Consider the following 18712-nt stretch of genomic DNA (forward strand, 5'->3'; position numbering starts at 1 on the left):
CACGCTTCTGCAGATGTCGCACGTGTTACGAATGCGGAGCGAAATATCCATGGGATGGTCGAAGCATTCAGAATTTATTCTCTGTTAAATACAGATATGTTGTTTTTTTGGCTCACGCATTTGAAAGCAGGTTCCTTCAGCCTACCTAACGTAATAGAACAATAATTAGATGTTCGATCTAGGCTGTCAAGATTTTGTTTACTAAGGTGTAGTATCTTTAAACATTAAAATAAAAACTCCAAGCGTCCCAATGGAATGCGCAGTCAAGCACGAGCTTTGCTGAAGTCAAAACAATAGGCAAAGTAATAAAGTCAGCTATACGCTTATGAAATGTGATTTCTTCTTGCTTCCTTAAATATTGACTTCGTTTTAAAATAATTTTATTCATTTACATTGCATTTCGGCAGACTGTAAGTATGCCTCCTCCCCCCCCCCCCCCGTTTGACGCACTTTTATTAAAACCACTGCATTTTTCATCCGGCATTAGACGTAATTTTTTTAGCAGCTTGAGTATATTATATCTGTACGTTATAATTGCAATTAATTTTATTTTGTAACCAGTGTATTTTGCATGTAACCATAAAAATTACCATAACATTTTTTTTTTTCAGCTAGTGAATCAGTCGTTACTATTGTCACGTGGTAGTGACGTTAAAGAACACAGTAGCAGTACTGTGAAAGACAAGCTAGCTTTTATTGGGCGAACCTGTGCCCACAAAACAGGGTACACTTAAAGCACAACGACAGCGGCAAACACAGTCGGCGATCGTCGAAAATCTAATCAGCGCGTCAAGCGCGTCGGCTTTTATACTGCAGTCGTCGAATGTTCCAGACTGATCGTTCGGACCCGCGTGCCTTCCACAAAGTTCTACACCATTCGCGTCACGCGATGAAATCAGATAAGACAGGGTTCGGCGACAACAGACAGCCGGATAGAAGCATCGATAACTTTCCAGAAACTTCGGATACATGCAGGCGCATCCCGCGCTGTGCGATTACATTTGTTAGGCGGCGAAACGTGGTCGCCCGATAAAGATAAGTACACGCGTCAATACCCCCCTCTTAAAAAGCATCGTCCCGATGCTACAAATATAAGATAGCGAAACACAAAAGGACACCTATTAAACATAAGTAACAAAACAACGAAAAGAAACAAAGTCCAAAGATCAGTTACGCGAAGTCCCAAAGTTCATTATCGCTGGTAGTACGGCTTGAGTGGCACAACGTGGACTATTTCAGGTCGTGAGCGGCGCCGCTGTGATAGCGAAATACCGTCTGGCACGACCTCATAGTCCAGTGCCCCAACACGTCGGATGATCTTGTACGGTCCGAAATAGTGACGCAAAAGCTTCTCGCTCAGTCCTCGTCGGCGTATACGGGTCCAAACCCAAACACGGTCACCGGGCTGGTATTCGACGAAGCGTCATCGGAGGTTGTAGTGTCGGCTGTAGGTACGCTGCTGGGTCTTGATCCGTAGGCGGGCGAGCTGTCGGGCTTCTTCGGCGCGCTGAAGAAAGGTCGCAACATCAAGATTCTCTTCGTCCGTGACGTGCGGCAGCACGGCGTCGAGCGTCGTCGTCGGGTTCCTGCCGTAAACCAACTTGAACGGCGTGATCTGTGTTGTTTCTTGCACCGCCGTGTTGTAAGCAAAGGTTACGTACGGCAGGACGGCGTCCCACGTCTTGTGCTCGACGTCGACGTACAATGCTAGCATATCGGCTAGGGTCTTGTTCAGGCGCTCCGTGAGACCATTCGTCTGCGAGTGATAGGCAGTTGTCCTCCTGTGGCTTGTATGGCTGTACTGCAGAATTGCTTGGGTGACCTCTGCTGTAAACGCTGTTCTTCTGTCGGTGATGAGGACTTCTGGGGCACCATGTCACAGAAGAATGTTCTCGACGAAAAATTTTGCCACTTCGGCTGCGCTGCCCTTCGGTAGAGCTTTAGTTTCAGCAAAGCGGGTGAGATAGTCCGTCGCCAAGACGATCCACTTATTTCCGGATGATGACGCCGGAAACGGTCCCAACAAATCCATCCCGATCTCCTGAAATGGTCGGTAAGGAGGTCTGATCGGCTGTAGTAATCCTGCTGGCCTTGTCGGTGGTGTCTTGCGTCGCTGACAGTCTCGACATGTCTTGACGTAACGAGCGACGTCGGTGGTTAGACGCGGCCAGTAATACCTTTCCTGTATCCTCGACAGCGTTCGGAGAATCCGAGGTGCCCAGTGGTTGGATCATCATGTAGAGCGTACAGTACTTCTGGACGCAGCGCTGACGGAATAACAAGAAGGAAGCTGGCGCGGACTGGTGAGAAGTTCTTCTTTACGAGCAGGTTGTTTTGTAATGTGAACGAAGATAATCCGCGCTTAAATGCCCTAGGTACTACGTCGGTGTTCCCTTCCAAATACTCGACGAGGCCTTGTAGCTCCGGATCTGCGCGTTGCTGTTTACTGAAGTCTTCTGCGCTTATTATTCCGAGGAAGGCGTCGTTATCCTCGTCGTCTTCCGGCGGGGGATCTATGGGGGCGCGTGATAGGCAGTCGGCGTCTGAGTGTTTTCGTCCGGACTTGTAGATTACCGTGACGTCATATTCTTGCAGTCTGAGGCTCCACCTCGCCAGCCGTCCTGAAGGGTCCTTTAAGTTAGCTAGCCAACACAACGCGTGATGGTCGCTGACTACCTTGAATGGCCTGCCATATAAGTATGGGCGGAATTTTGCTGTAGCCCAAATGATGGCGAGGCATTCCTTTTCAGTCGTAGAATAATTGCCTTCCGCTTTTGACAGCGACCGGCTAGCATAAGATATCACCCGTTCATGCCCGTCTTTCTTCTGGACTAGGACGGCACCGAGGCCTAGGCTACTGGCGTCAGTGTGGATTTCGGTATCGGCGTCTTCGTCGAAATGTGCGAGTACCGGCGGTGACTGCATGCATCGTTTTAGTTCTTGAAATGTGTCGGCCTGCACCGTTTGCCATTTGAACTCGACATCAGATTTGGTTAGATGCGTTAGCGGCTCAGCGATGCGTGAAAAGTCCTTGACAAAGCGCCTGTAGTAGGCACACATGCCAAGGAATCTACGCACTGCCTTCTTGTCAATGGGCTGCGGGAACTTTGCGATGGAAGCTGTTTTCTGCGGGTCGGGGCGTACTCCGGATTTGATGATGACGTGGCCTAGGAACAGAAGCTCGTCGTAAGCGAAGCGGCACTTTTCTGGCTTCAGAGTGAGCCCTGATGATTTGATGGCCTCTAGTACTGTTGCAAGCCGCCTAAGGTGATCGTCAAAATTTCCGGCGAAGACGACGACGTCATCCAAGTAAACGAGACAGGTCTGCCACTTCAATCCTGCTAAAACCGTGTCCATGACGCGCTGGAACGTTGCAGGCGCCGAGCACAGTCCGAATGGCATAACCTTGAACTCGTAGAGGCCTTCTGGGGTGATGAAGGCGGTCTTTTCGCGATCTCTTTCGTCGACTTCTATTTGCCAGTAGCCAGACTTGAGATCCATCGACGAGAAGTATTTAGCGTTGCAGAGCCGATCCAATGCGTCGTCTATTCGTGGGAGGGGGTATACGTCCTTCTTCGTGATCTTGTTCAGACGACGGTAATTGATGCAGAAACGCAGGGTTCCGTCCTTTTTCTTTACCAGGACCACAGGGGATGCCCACGGGCTTTTCGACGGCTGGATGATGTCGTCGCGGAGCATTTCGTCGACTTGTTGCCTAATAGCTTCACGTTCTCGCGTCGAAACTCGGTAAGGGCTCTGGCGGAGTGGTTGAGCGCACTCTTCGGTTATTATGCGATGCTTTGCAACTGGTGTTTGTCGAATCTTTGATGAAGTCGAAAAGCAGTCCTTGTATCGTCGGAGAAGACTTCTGAGCTCTTGCTGCTTGCTTATGGGGAGACTTGGATTTACGTCGAAGTTTGGTTCGGGGACTATGGTCGGCGGGGTAGATGCGGCAGAATCTGTGAGGACTAAGGCATTGCTCGTTTCCACAATTTCCTCGATGTACGCGATTGTCATGCCCTTGCTGATGTGCTTGAACTCTTGGCTGAAGTTGGTTAGCATCACTTCCGTTTTCCCTCCGTGGAGTCGAGCGATCCCTCTTGCGACGCAAATTTCACGGTCTAGCAGTAGACGTTGGTCACCCTCGATGACGCCTTCTACGTCGGCAGGTGTTTTTGTGCCAACGGAAATTATAATACTGGAGCGAGGCGGGATGCTGACTTGACTTTCGAGCACGCTTAAGACATGGTGACTACGATAGCTCTGCGGCGGTATCGCTTGATCTTCAGACAGGGTTATCGACTTCGACTTCAAGTCGATGACGGCGCCGTGTTGGTTTAGGAAGTCCATGCCGAGAATGACGTCGCGTGAACACTGTTGGAGGATAATGAAGGTGGCAGGGTAAGTCCGGTCATGAACGGTAATTCTTGCCGTGCAGATTCCAGTCGGCGTAATCAGGTGTCCTCCAGCGGTCCGAATTTGAGGGCCTTCCCATGCAGTTTTAACTTTCTTCAAATGGGCGGCGATGTGTCCACTCATTACGGAGTAATCGGCCCCCGTGTCCACTAAGGCGGTAACTGCGTGGCCGTCGAGAAGCACGTCGAGGTCGGTGGTTCTTTGTCTGGCGTTGCAGTTACGTCTTGGCGTCGGATCACGGCTGCGTCGTTTTGAACTAAAGCTGGAACGGTGCGTCGTCAAGTCATCTTTCGTCGGTGTAGTCTTGGCTTCCTGACTTCGTCGGGACGGCGGCGTGTCGTTATTATGTCGTCGAGATGGTCTCTTCGTCGTCTTCGTCGGCGGCGGAGGATCTTCGTCAGTTCGACGAACAGCAACCGCACCTCCATCGGTTGCTGCTTTTAGTTTTCCGGATATGGGCTCGCAGAGTGGCCCCGGGCTGGGCCGCTGTATGGTCGGCGCTGCGGTGACAGGTAGCGGCCTGGTGACGGCGAACGGGATGGTCGGCGAGGGTTCCACTGAGTGGCGGCGAGGTAGTCGGCGATATCGCGAGGGCGTTCACCTTGCTGCGGGCGCGGAGCGTTGACGGCGAAACCTCGAAGTCCCATCTCCCGGTATGGGCATCGTCGGTAGACGTGGCCGGCTTCGCCGCAGTGGTAGCAGAGCGGGCGGAGGTCGGGGGTGCGCCAAATGTTCGTCTTCCTCGCGTAGGTGCGCTAGGCGACGGGTGGTCGTGCTGGCGGCGGGCGGTGGCGGCGGACGATGGAACTGCGGCGTGACAGGGCCCTGGCGCGGTTGCGGCGGGGGCCCTTGGCGGCGTGCGACGGCGGCGTAGGTCATCGCTTCTGGCTGTGGCTGCGGTAATTCAGGTTGCACCTCAGGAGCTCCCAGTGATCGCTGAACCTCATCTTTCACGATGTCAGCAATCGAGGCTACTTGAGGCTGTGACGAATTCAAGACCTTGCGGAGTTCTTCGCGCACAATGGCCCTTATGGTCTCTTGGAGATCAACGGAGCCCAGCGCTTGGACGGCGCACTGAGGCGTGAGCACTTGGCGGTTATATTGCCTAGTGCGCATTTCTAACGTTTTCTCAATCGTCGTAGCCTCTGTCAGGAACTCGGCTACGGTCTTCGGTGGGTTTCGGATTAGTCTGGCGAAAAGTTCTTGCTTTACGCCTCGCATCAAGAGACGTACTTTTTTCTCTTCGGACGTTTCCGGTTCGGCGTGCCGGAAAAGACGGGTCATCTCTTCTGTGAAGATAGCGATGGTCTCATTATGTAGTTGGCCTCGGGTTTCCAGCAGAACTTCGGCCCTTTCTTTTCGGACAACGCTCCTGAACGTCCTCAGGAAGTTACTGCGGAACAGGTCCCATGTTGCTAGGGTGGACTCCCGGTTCTCGAACCAAGTCCTCGCGGCATCTTCCAAGGAGAAGTACACGTGTCGTAGCTTATCTTCAGAGGTCCAGTTATTGAAGGTCGAGATCCTTTCGAAGGTTTCGAGCCAGGTTTCAGGATCCTCCGACGTAGCTCCACGGAAGGTAGGGGGCTCTCTGGGTCGTTGAAGTACGATGGGTGAGACTGGGGCAGCCATTGTGGTTGTCTTGGCCACAATCTTCTTTGTCTTCTCAGGCAGAAGTCCGTGCTCCGGGGGCAGCTGTTGTAGACGACGGCTTACTCGATGGTCCGTGACTACTTTGGTGCTCTCTTTACGGTCCGGGCTTGGATCACGGCTTGTCGGGGCGTCCGGTACATGGACCAAAAGCACCTCCACCAGATGTCACGTGGTAGTGACGTTAAAGAACACAGTAGCAGTACTGTGAAAGACAAACTAGCTTTTATTGGGCGAACCTGTGCCCACAAAACAGGGCACACTTAAAGCACAACGATAGCGGCGAACACAGTCGGCGATCGTCGAAAATCTGATCAGCGGGTCAAGCGCGTCGGCTTCAATACTGCAGTCGTCGAATGTTCCAGACTGATCGTTCGGACCCGCGTGCCTTCCACAAAGTTCTACACCATTCGCGTCACGCGATGAAATCACATAAGACAGGGTTCGGCGACAACAGACTGCCGGATAGAAGCATCGATAACTTTCCAGAAACTTCGGATACATGCAGGCGCATCCCGCGCTGTGCGATTACATTTGTTAGGCGGCGAAACGTGGTCGCCCGATAAAGATAAGTACACGCGTCACTAATATAGGGTTACTTTGTTAATTATTGTGCAAATTATTGTGATAAAGTATTGTGCTCATTTGTTTATATATGTGCACTTTATGAGGTGATTATTTCAAATGCAACACTTTTCTTGCTGCTCTTATGTGCCAAGGCTCCTTCGTCTTTGTCAAGCTGCTGATTGCACCTTTTAGCCCAGGAGTCCATTCAGAAGTTTACGGAAAGTAAAAGCTGCTTGATTACAAGTTCATTTTATATATTAACACGTATACTTACTTACCTTTTTCCAGCAGGCGTTTTTGATCAGTGTACATTTTCAAGAGTTAGATTACGTCACTCGCAGTTATGCCACTTTCTGGTTCATCCCCGTGTCTACAACCTGAGATGCGGTTGAGGTGTTCTTTGTTTTTTGTTTTTTTGTTTGGGGGGGGGGGCTTCGCCAACTGTATGCAAGCTGTGAGGTCCTGCAAGCCCAAGTCGGGAAGACCTCTACAGCGTCAGCACTGATCAGCGCCCTTGCCGAGTGTATTATCATCCCTTTTGCTTTCGAATTAGCGCCACGCCACTAGCGCCACGCCGCGCCCAATCTTGTAAGTAGTCCCCGTCGTGTACCTTTTCCCCTTGTAGAAATAAACGCACCATTTGTCTGGTCCCCATCGGAAGCAGTCGTCTTTTTCTTTCTGCGATGCTTTGCACCGCGGACGTTAGGCCTCATTGCGTAGGTTGCCCGTGCGGCCACCTCGTCAAGGCACTACAACATCCTGGCGACGAGGTAAACAAATCTCCCGCTACTAATTGCTTCTGCTGCTACTTCTACTCTGCTTCCAGCATAGAAAAAGCTTTGTTTTCTGCTACTATTCCTCCTTCGCCGACGGCAACTTTTTTTGCCTGCTTTTTTTCAGCGCTACCAGCATCGCGTTCGCATCTCATCCGCTACCATTTCTTGCTTCGCTCGGTACTCCTGCAATACCTTGGCTGACGTGGAAACGATCTTTTCGAACGTTCCTTGTGGCGAGCGAAGGTGAGGCGTTACTGGGGGACCGAAAGAAGGCTGTTCTCCTAGCCAACTTAGGCTTAAAGGGGAAAGGGGATGTGTTAGTTTTACAACCTCGAGTCGCAAGCGGACCCAGCAACTATATCTTTTCAACACATCTTGCGCATCTTTGGCAAGCATTATGAAGATGCTACCAACTGCCTGGTACACGGCATTATCTTACGGGATCGCAGACAGCACCCAGGAGAGAGTTTCTAAGAGCTCGTTACCGGGCTACCTCGGTTGGCAGCTGCGAGACCAGATCTTCCAGACGTCGCGACACCTACAAGAATACGCGAAAGGCCGAAGAAATTGGAAGGAGCGTCGAGTAAATTCACAGAGAACATTTGGTTTTCAACGGTTTTCCCTTGCATCGCGCTTCTTTGCAGCGGCAAGATCGCGTCGCTAACCGTCGCCTTCCTAGCCCGGGTGGTCAATATGGCGATCCTCGCCAACCTTCTTCCTCGACCCAACGGGTTCAATATGGTTCCCGGCAACATGGCGGGAAGCCGCGATCTGGCGAAGCCGGCTAACGAAGAGCCCGGCAAGAATTTCACAAAGAGGCCACAGTACATTCTTACCGGTGTGGCTCAACTCTAGCATCCAATACAGACATTCCGAACAAGCATGTTACCTCCACGCGTGCAAGAAAGAGGGACACTACGCTGCAGCTTGCCGTTCACGGAACCCAACCGCATCAAGCTTCTCCTGCACGAGCTCACCTCTTTTCCGCATCTGCTGAAACAGAATCAGCAACTATAGTCTCTTCTCTGCTAAGAATACAAGCACCGAATTCTCGTCTGGCAATAATTTGCGCCGAAGTCATTATTGGAAATGCTTCGCTCAAGGGGTTCGTCGATACGGGAGCTATGGTCTCCTTGATGGAAAACGCCTCGTACGAAGAGCAGTTCAATGTTTTTCCTCTGTGCGGTTTGAGTCTCCGACTCAAGAATTAATATCAGCAAGGAATAATGCCTTCGGACTTTTTTTGTAGTAGTGAAGTACCACAATACGTCTGCAGTAGGTACGATCCACGTCGCTGGCCAGGGTACTTCTGATCCTAGACGTCATTGTAGCCCTGCACATCGATATTCAAGGATCTTCACTCATTTGTCACCAAGCGTCAGGAATTCTGGCTGACCCAGGTGTCAAGTCATCGTCTCTACTGCAATATGCTCCAGCGCAATTCTGTCACCTGTTCTCAGGACGAGTGGGACTTTTAAAAAGCTTTATCCATAAAGTTCGTCTACAGGCTTCTGTGCACCCAGTCTCTGCAAAACTTCGTCCTCTACCTCTCGTACTCTGCCAGCAAGTTTCAGCTGACCGGCATCGACTGGAAATAGCTCATATCATTGAACGCGTCTTAGTGTCAGAGTGGATTTCTCCACTCCTTATAGTTCGAAAAAAGAACAATTCCATTCTACTTTGCGTCATTCTCCGGGAACCCGACAAGGCGACCGTGGTCAACGCCTTTCCGCTACCGAGAGCTGATGGAGTGTTACATCCACTTGCTGAAGCCACTCTCTTCAGTAAGTTGGATTTACAATCCGCTGTTTATAAGGTTCATTTATCCGAGAAACGCCGTGAGCTTACTACTTTTATTACTAATGATGTCCAGTCCCGCTTTAAACGAGTGTGTTTCGGTTTGGCATCTTCGGCATTCCCTTTTCAGCAGACCATGTCATCTGTCGTAAAAGGCTGTCCTGGTACATTATATATGTTATCTTGATGTTCTTGTTTGAGGTTACACTCAATGTGACCACGGTAGAAACTTCCAACTGGTCCTTTCTCAAATAAGTCAGGCTGGCATGCAGTTGAACCATAAGTGTGTCTTCACTGTCCCTGAACTAACCTTCCTAGGACATAAAATTTCTACAAGCAGCATTTCGCCCATGGATAACAAAATCAATGCAATTGTTGAGGCTCCGCTGCCAAATGACAAGAAGGCACTGCATTCATTTCTGAGCCTCACGGGATATTATGCAAGATTTATCCCGCAATGTGCTCGCATGGTGGAACCATTAAGGAAACATCTAAGGTAAGGACAAGTTTTTGTGAGGGATCCGGATATGAATACAGTTTCGAATCTATTAAGGAAGTACTTGCTTCGCGCCCTGTGGCGCGCATGTTTCAACCGCATCTACCTATCGTTGTAGCAGTTGGTGCATGCGACGTTCGGTTGGGAGCAGTCCTTCAGCAAAAGTGCGGAAAACAATTATTCAGAGTGGCTTTTGCATCTCGCACATTAAAGGGCCCCTGAAACGGTTCGGACAAATTTTGTAGACGCGTAGGGTAGACCTTAACTAGAACATTTGCACCACAATTTAGGTGAAGCGTTATGTATTAATAGAACTTCAAGCGATTACAAGTTACCCTGCTGCCTAGCCATGCTTTTCCTCCTCAGCTCGTTCGCCGAGCGACTGAGGCGAAGCTCCGCCTTCACTGGTTCTGCGTCACGATGCGATGTCACATCGTCCACTTCCGGTTGTTTTGGAGCCCGCCCCCGCCCGCGCGAAACCTCTCCGCTAGCCACTCAGCCGTCGACCCCAAGCGAGAGCTATAGAAGCAGCGTGCGTTGCGAGCATTCTGTCGCAGCGCCGCACGTGTCTGGTATTCCGGTAACCACACACTAGCTGAACGTTTGACGGAACGGTGGAGGCATAAACTCAAGCTGATGAAGGAACTTTAGCGTAGACATACGTGAGCTACCTGATCGGTCTCCACGGTCCAGCCACCCGCTGGCGCAGAGCTTAACCAGCCAAAGAAAAAGCTAATATTGCTCTAACCAACTGTAAAACATTTTAAACATTTACAAAAACAACGTGTTAACGATTACACTCATGCGAAAGACTTACACCAGCAGTAAAGAAGAATACATTTTCTTACTGCTACTGTGTGTGGTTGAGCTCTATGCCACCAGGTGGCTGCACCGTGCAAACCATTCACATTAGCGCTTCTGTTCATCTCCTGAAATGCGCCCTGTCCCCTGGCGCTTGCGTTTACCCTAATACCGGACTCGCGAAACGCTATTGCGTTAGTAATATTCCGGTGTAAAGTTACGAACGCAATCGCGCAAATCCTGGGGACGATCGGATAGCGGCAGTCCCATGCGCTGCAGCCAGTCCCCTCGTCTACTGGCTTGCAGAGAGACACAATGTCGCGACTTGACATATTTCCAGTCCTTACGTTTGCAGTCCACAACGCAACAAAGTCGAATCATAGCGCTCGCGAAAAGACAGACCGACATTGACGGCGGAGCTCTCGTCAAGACGGAGCACGTTGTAACACAAGCAGACGACACTTGCTGTGTGCCGGAAGTGCTTAAGTCTACTGAAAAATTTTTCTTGTGCATTGTCTTTATGTTAGTTTCTTTTTATAAAAACAAATTGACTTGCATTGCAACTATTACGAGCATCATTTGTTTGCCATAAAGTTGGAAAAATTGTCGATCACGCGCCCTGGTCAGCCAATCGGATAGCTCGCCCCACTGACGTCATATGGGTGATTTCCGTCATATGGGTAGGGGCGGCTTAAAATTCCGCCGAGCAGTGTGCTTATAATATTATAAAAACTTATAATAAATTACACGCTTTACGCGAAGTACTTCGGTATATCAATTATTGATGAAACGGATCTACTTTAACGACTCAGTACATTTGTAGAAAATCGTCAAAATCACTCAGTGTCCCTTTAACTACCGCAGAACGACGGTTCCAGCAAGTATCCCTTCCTGAAGCCAGCCTCTTCCCTTAGTTGGATGAATTCCAGTGTTGCCCTTATTCTATTGTAAATTACATTGCTGAATGTTTTATATAACACTGCGCATAAGCTAATGAGCCGAAAATTTTGCAATTCTTTAACGTCTCCCTTTTTGCGGATTAATACAATGTTGGTATTCTTGCAAATGTAGGCAATCTTTAAGAAAGTATTTTTCTTGGAAATGGTCTTGATTCGCTCTTGAACCAACGAACTCTCTGTATTGTCAACATTTCTTGTACTTTATTTTCTTGTGCTTTCACAAATTTTCTTACCCCTCCTGAGGGTTTTCTCATTCGTACCGATATAGCTGACCACTTCCCCGTAGCGCTTCGTTTTCAACGCATAGCCATTCCTTTGAATACTCGCTTCTTCAAATCGGTCTTTGACAAAAAAAAGTTCGCTGATTCAATATATACAATAAAGTGGTCCCACGTCATTACCTGCACCGACCCTGAAGCTGCCTACAGTGAATTTCTTTCGCGCATATTCCATGCTATAACTTCTTCAACCGCTAATGTTTTGTGCCAAAGAAAACATTCATCTCCCCTAAACACACGTCTCTCTAGGTCTTTTTATTCACGAAAAAAGGCAAACTGTAAAGAAAATCGAAGAAAAAGCCTTTTATTCTGTCTTTAGAAGAGCTATGCAAAAATATAGCAATATGTTAACCCTACTACTAGTAATAACGAAACTGCATTATTATGAACAAGTAATAATTCAAGCCGGCAAGAATACAGGAGAGCAGTGGTGTATTCTTAATTCATTTTTACATAAAACTATCCCTATAGCTGGTATTACTGAAATCTGCCATAATGGAAACACGTTTCGCACTTCCGATAGCATTTCATATGCCTTCAACCGATATTTTTCTAGCCTCACAACACAGTTCGGGCACTCTTACTCTAGTGACACTCATCGTTCTTTGCAATCTTTTTATCTTTTCCAAACCACTCCCACTGAGGTTCACAGTACGATCTTGAATCATAAAGCTACTGGCACTGGGCTTGACAACATACCCGCTAGGCAAATAAAGAACATTGTTGATGTCATCGCTCCTATCTTTGCTCATATTGTGAATTTATTCTTTAAGCACTCTATTTTTCCTTCTGAACTAAAGAAAAGCAAGATAACACCTATTTATACGAAAGGGGATGTATCAGTCATCAATAATTATAGGCTCATCGCTATTATTCATCTTTAATAAGCTTGTTGAAAGGTTATTTTTCAAACGTCTTGCAAACTACGTTAACAAATTTAAGCTACTATCGTCACATCAGTTTGGATCTCGTCAGGGGCTTTCATTAATCTCGAGTTCGCGGCACTTACTGAAAACAGCAGAAACACAACTGACGACGGCAAGTTCCGTGGATCAGTCTTCACTGACTTCAATTAACCTTTTGACTCGATCAATCATTATATCCTTTCGGACAAACTCTCTTCGTATGCTATAACTGGCCCTCCGCGACAACTAATCACATCACATCACATCAATTTATTACCTTAAAGACCCCGGTTAGGGGGTATTACATAAGGGGTGGGTTTACAAATCAAGGTTACAGAGAGTGATCTTCATGAGAAACAAATGTAGTTATGTTGTCCGCAAAAGTTGATGAACACGTGATGGCTGCAATGTTCCGGGGAAGGCCATTCCAGTCCACTGCTGTGCGAAGAAAAAATGAGGCAGCAAAAGTAGTGGTGCGAGCACGTGCGCGTGCGATTGAGTAAGGATGGGACGTACGGGATGGGACTACTTACTAATTCGTAGTCAGACTGTATCTATTTCAGGCGTGCTTTATGACACACCAAGACAATCAACACAGGGATCTCCCAAAGCTCTATATTAGGCCCTGTTCTATTCCTCATCGACAATAATTACCTATCAAATTGTTTGTCACCACACACGGAATTCTTACTCTACACTGATGACACCAATTCCACTTCAAATGATTCCATTCCAGCCTTAACTTCCCAACTAAACAGTGATCTGCAGAGCGTTACTATTTCGTGCCATAAAATGAGCATGTTATTATTCCGCCTTAGACAAATATAGTTATTTTCAGTTCTAGGTCTAATAAAATGGTGTAACTTTCTCCCGGTGTATGTCAATAACTATGCAATATTCCCATCTAATCGATGCACGTTTCTTGGTGTCGAACTTCACTTTTTTTAAACTTTAATGTGCAGTTTAATCAAATAAAAAGGCAAAGCGCCGATGGCATTAGTGTTCTCAATGCTCGTCAGTACTTCGCACTCCCTACTCTAACTTCTCACTATATTGCGCTCATTCATAGTCGTATGGCCTGTTGTATCGGTTCCTGGGGCCTAACATTTAAAAGTAGCTCATGCCCGCTAAAACATATGCAAAAACGGTCACTTCGAATTATAACCAACCGCACATATCGTGATAATTCAGCTCCACTATATTCCTTATTAAATATCCCTCCTATATCTAATATTATTTTGTTTAATTTCTCCATTATGGCGTACCGCATCGTGCATAATTCGAGTCTTCTTTATATTGTTACGCTGCATTTGGACCGGACTGTGCGTGCAACAGGGAGATGAAGAGGAACTGATAGACTGTGTCCTGGAGCTGCGACCTTTGCACCAGCCGGCGAGATTAACTTTTTGTCATGAAACCTTTCCTCGTGTAAATAGTCGTAAATACATTTGTGCGTAGGGCTTCCTCTTCGTAACATTTGGTTGAAAGAAATAGGGAAGAAATTTACCACTAGCTCTAATAATACGCGTTTTTGCCAGAACAATATTATTTTACTGCCTAGGGCTCGCACTGATAACGGACAAAATACCGTAAGCTTCGCTGCGATCAAAGTGTGGAATAATCTACACTCGGAGGCTAAGACCTCGTCCTCATTAATTATTTTCAAACATTCAGTTCGCGTCTTCATGAGCAGTCGATTTATATGACGATCGCTGTCCTTACTTCTTTCTCCTCTCCAGTGCATTTCGTGTACTTTTATTTATGTTCATACAATTACTTCATGTCGTGTGATTTATTAGTGCTCAATTTCTATTGATTGCATATGTGACACTTTGTTATGCCTTCGCTTATTTACTCGCTTATTTGCATATACAGTAAAAGCTCGTTAATTCGAACCGCAAGGGGAAGCCGCTTCAGTTCGAATTAACGAAAGTTCGAACTAACGAAAGTGAAGGAGAGCAACAGTACACTGCGATTTGGAAGCAGTAGGGCATGTCAGAAATTTGGCGTGTCAGAAAGTGATGGCCTGTGCCGTGGGCACACGCCATCGTCAAGTCGAAGCTCTGGGTCCGACTGTGCCACACCACCGATGTCCACCGAAATGAACGTTAGCCGAGGCTAAACACCATCAAAATGAATCGCGACAGCCGATACCTCCTAAGCTGAAAACAAAGGTGCACAACCGATGAAAACTGCCGAGACAAAGACGCTGAACATGTGAAGGTGGCGAAGGTCCTGATTCGTTGGTTCTTGATTGCCAGCGCAGCTGCGACGTACTTGATTCGCTGCGTTTTGGCGCTTGCTGTGCCATCTCCGCACAACATTAGCAGCTGTACAAGATTTGCAAAGCCTCCGAGATTCTCAACGGGCAAAAAGTCTCGGAGGTTACGTAGAACGGAGAGGCGGCAGCCACCGCTGCCTTCTGGCTGACCCCTCGTCGGTTAGATTATTTTCCGATTTTGCCTTCTCTCGCCGTTCTCTCCGTTTCGGAGGCAATACAGCGTTGTGTGTAGGCAGTAGGCGCGTTTCTCTGGCCGTGTGCCAGGCGAGCGTAGTTCGAATTATCCGTGAGGGAACCTTCTCGCATTCGAATTAACGGACTTTTTTATACATAGACTTCTGTGGAGCTTGGCCGGACCAAATCGTACAGTTCGAATTATCCATAAATTCGAATTATTGAAGTTCGAATTAATGAGCTTTCACTGTATTATTCAGTTTTGATTAGTTCTGTTCATTACTTGCTATTCTTGCCAACTCCCTGTATTTGTATACATTTACCAGAGCTTGTTACTGAGCTAGTCGGTTAATGACTTAAAAACAAAGGTTCGGACGCTTAGTAGACAAGGACGAAGTGAATCTGTTGTCTGTAAGCCTGAAATCGCCGCTAAGATTAGAACGTGCAGCAGCCACATTTGGTTGGATGCTTGGATTACGCCTGTGATGCACGCGTACTTACACGTACCTGCCATGATAATCCGGTACAGATCACTGGCCTACGAGCAGTGTTAGTTCCTATCTCCCCAGCCTATCTCTACTGTGATTACTTTTCTCTTAGGTTTCTTGTATGAATTTCCGTGGGTTCTAGTGAATAAACAGTTGCAAATTCCCACCCCTATTTGTCTTTGGCGTCTCACTTCGTCCTCGTCTGATTACAGCTGTAACTATTGTTTTTGTATTTATTGTTTGCTTGTAGTACGCAATTGATTCTGTTTGGTTGTATTGCACACCTTCATTTCGCAATTGATTTTCTTATTTTATATTCTTTATGCATATTCTAACAAGAGCTCCCATTGCAATGTTCAGACTAAGGGACCTCTTTCTGTATACCTTTCTCTATATGTAACCCCCTCAGATAACGTTAAATAAACTCAAACTCAAGCTCTTTCGGCTATTCTACGGCCTGCCGCTGCCCTTCCTTGGAGGTTCCCGCAAGCTGTCCGCTTTACGTTCGGGGTTGCCTCACTCATCACCGATACTGAGGCTCTGCCACCGACTCCGCTAGACGCACATTTCACTCTCACAGGCACGGCGACTGCACAAGCACAACCTACGCTATGCCTTCAGCGACCACAGCAACTTTGGTACTATCGGCATTTCAGATTTCTGCGCAAGCAGAGGCAGGCGAGCCTTCCTATGTTCTATACTGCCACTTTCCGCGGATGCAAGACCTGCCGAAGTTTTGCAGGAACACCTCTACTAACTGGTTTCTTCAGCTCGAGAACCACTTCAACGTCAACAAGATTAGTGATCAGCACTAGCGCTACCTCTACGCAAGTCCCGAGCTGCCATACGGTCTATTTTTGGAAATCTGACTTCCACGGGCCAGGGCATCCACGAGAACATGCGGCAGGTCAGGATTTCGCAATATACGGCATCACTGTAGCTGCGCGTCGATCACAACCTACGCTGCCTGAGCTGCCTGGTAGATCTCTCCCGAACTGCGTCAACGCGACGCTACCAACGACGACGTCATCTGCACACTTAACCTGAACTTTAGCATTGGGGTTTACCATTGGACTGTATTTCAATCGCGCTTCGTACTACGAGGGGTGCCCTGTGGTCTGTGACTGTCACCTCCCAAGCCGGTGAAGAAGAGGGCTCACGTGCAGGTGACGCGACAAAAGAACAAGCTAGCGCGCTCGACTTGACCGGCCGCCGTGTCGGCCACTATCGAGATCCCACTGCGCCATTGCTGACCGGCCTAAATAAACAGCGGCTACGGCGGCTGCCTCTTCGCGCCTCCTCCCTCAAATGAAAAACAGCGCAAAAAAAACGGGAGAAACGCAGGACGAGCGCGGACTGTCAGCTACTATGGTTTAATTTGCGCATACACAAACATACCTATGAAAAAAAGGGGTTACAAAAAAATGGAATATAGTAACTGTGTTTTCTGTTACCCTTGTAAGTACATTTACGTTGTGGCATAAGTGAATGTTTAATAATGTCTCAAATTCAAGCTTCATAGCGCTAGTAGCACATAGATTAATGTTCAAATCCCCTTCTATGATCGCGATACACTTATGGGTGTCCACTAATTGCGGAAATGCATCCAAAAAATAAATTATGCGCCAAACGCTCCCGCCCGGTGGGCGGTAACAAGCACAATAAAGAAATAAATGACATTTTAGGGTAATCACTTCGTAGACTGGCGTGACGCATGTAATTGTTGAAAAGATTCCACAATAATTTCTTCATGTTTTAAAATGCACACGCCACCTCCTTCTTACCATTGTGGTTTGGGCGGTGAGAATTGTACGCTGGCAAGCAAAGGACGTCCTTTCGCTTACGAAGCCAAGTTTCCGCAAACATGACAACATGAAAAGGAAAAACGTACAACGCTAAAAAAACGCCCAGGTTCTTCATATTTGCTTCTGACCGATTGCAGGTTTCAATCAAAACAGTTCAAATTGTTGTTGAAATCAATATAACCATGCTGTTTAAGCTCAGTTGCATCGATAAGGTGGGGTGATAGAGAATCCGTACTTGTTTGTTTTCTCCCGGTGATCGCGTTATACCGGCTAACAAATGTTAAATGTTATCGCTCAACGCAAGAGGCGCCTTTCTGTATCTGAAGATACTCGTATGTTATAGCTGCTTCTATTTGTTGTAACTTGTCACCGTCCCTTGCGTAATCAGATTCTATGTGCGACACCACTTGTGTAGTACTTTCTTAAAAGCACGCTGGTACCACTGATTACGCTGGTACCTTCGACGAATCACATAAAAAAGCCGACCCGCTTGACCCACCTTGACTTCGACAATCACCGACTCTGTTCGCCACAACCGTTGTGCTTGAGTGTCACTTGCTTTTGTGGGCACAGGTTCGCCCAATACAAATATAGTTTCGTAATTCGCAGTTTAAGTGGTGCGTTCTTTAGAATCACTACAATGTGACACTGCCATGCATCTGTCGTCTTCCTACCGTCGTCGTTGTGCCATCGTGCTCGTGCCATCGTCGTCACTCCAGCTTCGTCAACTGTCTCTCTTCGCGTCATCGTCTTCACGCCATTGTCGTCAGACGGGCATCGTGATACAGTACTCGTCACGTCATTGTCGCCCTATATATACTCCTCATTCCTTTGTACTCTGACCATCGTTACGCCATCCACGTCACTGAGTGGTCGGCATACAATCGTCGTGATGCATGTTGTCATACCATCCCCGCCATGATTATTCCGACGTCGTCATTCTAACTTTGGCAGCCGACTCCCGTCAAGCCGTTAACATCACGCGATCATCGTCGCCATCATCACGCGAAGTCGTCGCCATACCATTATCGTCAAGAGGTTATCTTCAAGCTATCGTTTTCATATCATCATCACTTCAGTAACCTCATTCCAATGTCGTCATACCGCCTTCGTCAATCCATCGAGGTCATTAATTCTTCGTCATTCTATCGTCATCATGCTATCTTTATTCAATCGTGATTATACGCACCTGTCAAGTCACCGTCGTCCGATAGTCGCTATCACGCATATGCGGTCATACCGTAGTCCTCATTCCATCTTTGTCGTTTGGTGGTCGTCGTCATATCGTCATCTTCACACCATCGCGTCCTGCACTCGCCGTC

The 18712-nt window shown here is 47.7% G+C and overlaps 1 protein-coding gene across 9 annotated transcripts in view; it reads right to left on the reverse strand.

Moving 5' to 3' along the window:
- Positions 1-18712, reverse strand: part of LOC135908829 (phospholipid-transporting ATPase ABCA3-like) — a 324046-nt gene that overhangs the window by 213847 nt on the left and 91487 nt on the right. The window lies entirely within an intron of this gene.

The sequence above is a fragment of the Dermacentor albipictus genome, chromosome 1 (genome assembly GCF_038994185.2).
Source record: "Dermacentor albipictus isolate Rhodes 1998 colony chromosome 1, USDA_Dalb.pri_finalv2, whole genome shotgun sequence".
Taxonomy (NCBI): Eukaryota; Metazoa; Arthropoda; class Arachnida; order Ixodida; family Ixodidae; genus Dermacentor; species Dermacentor albipictus.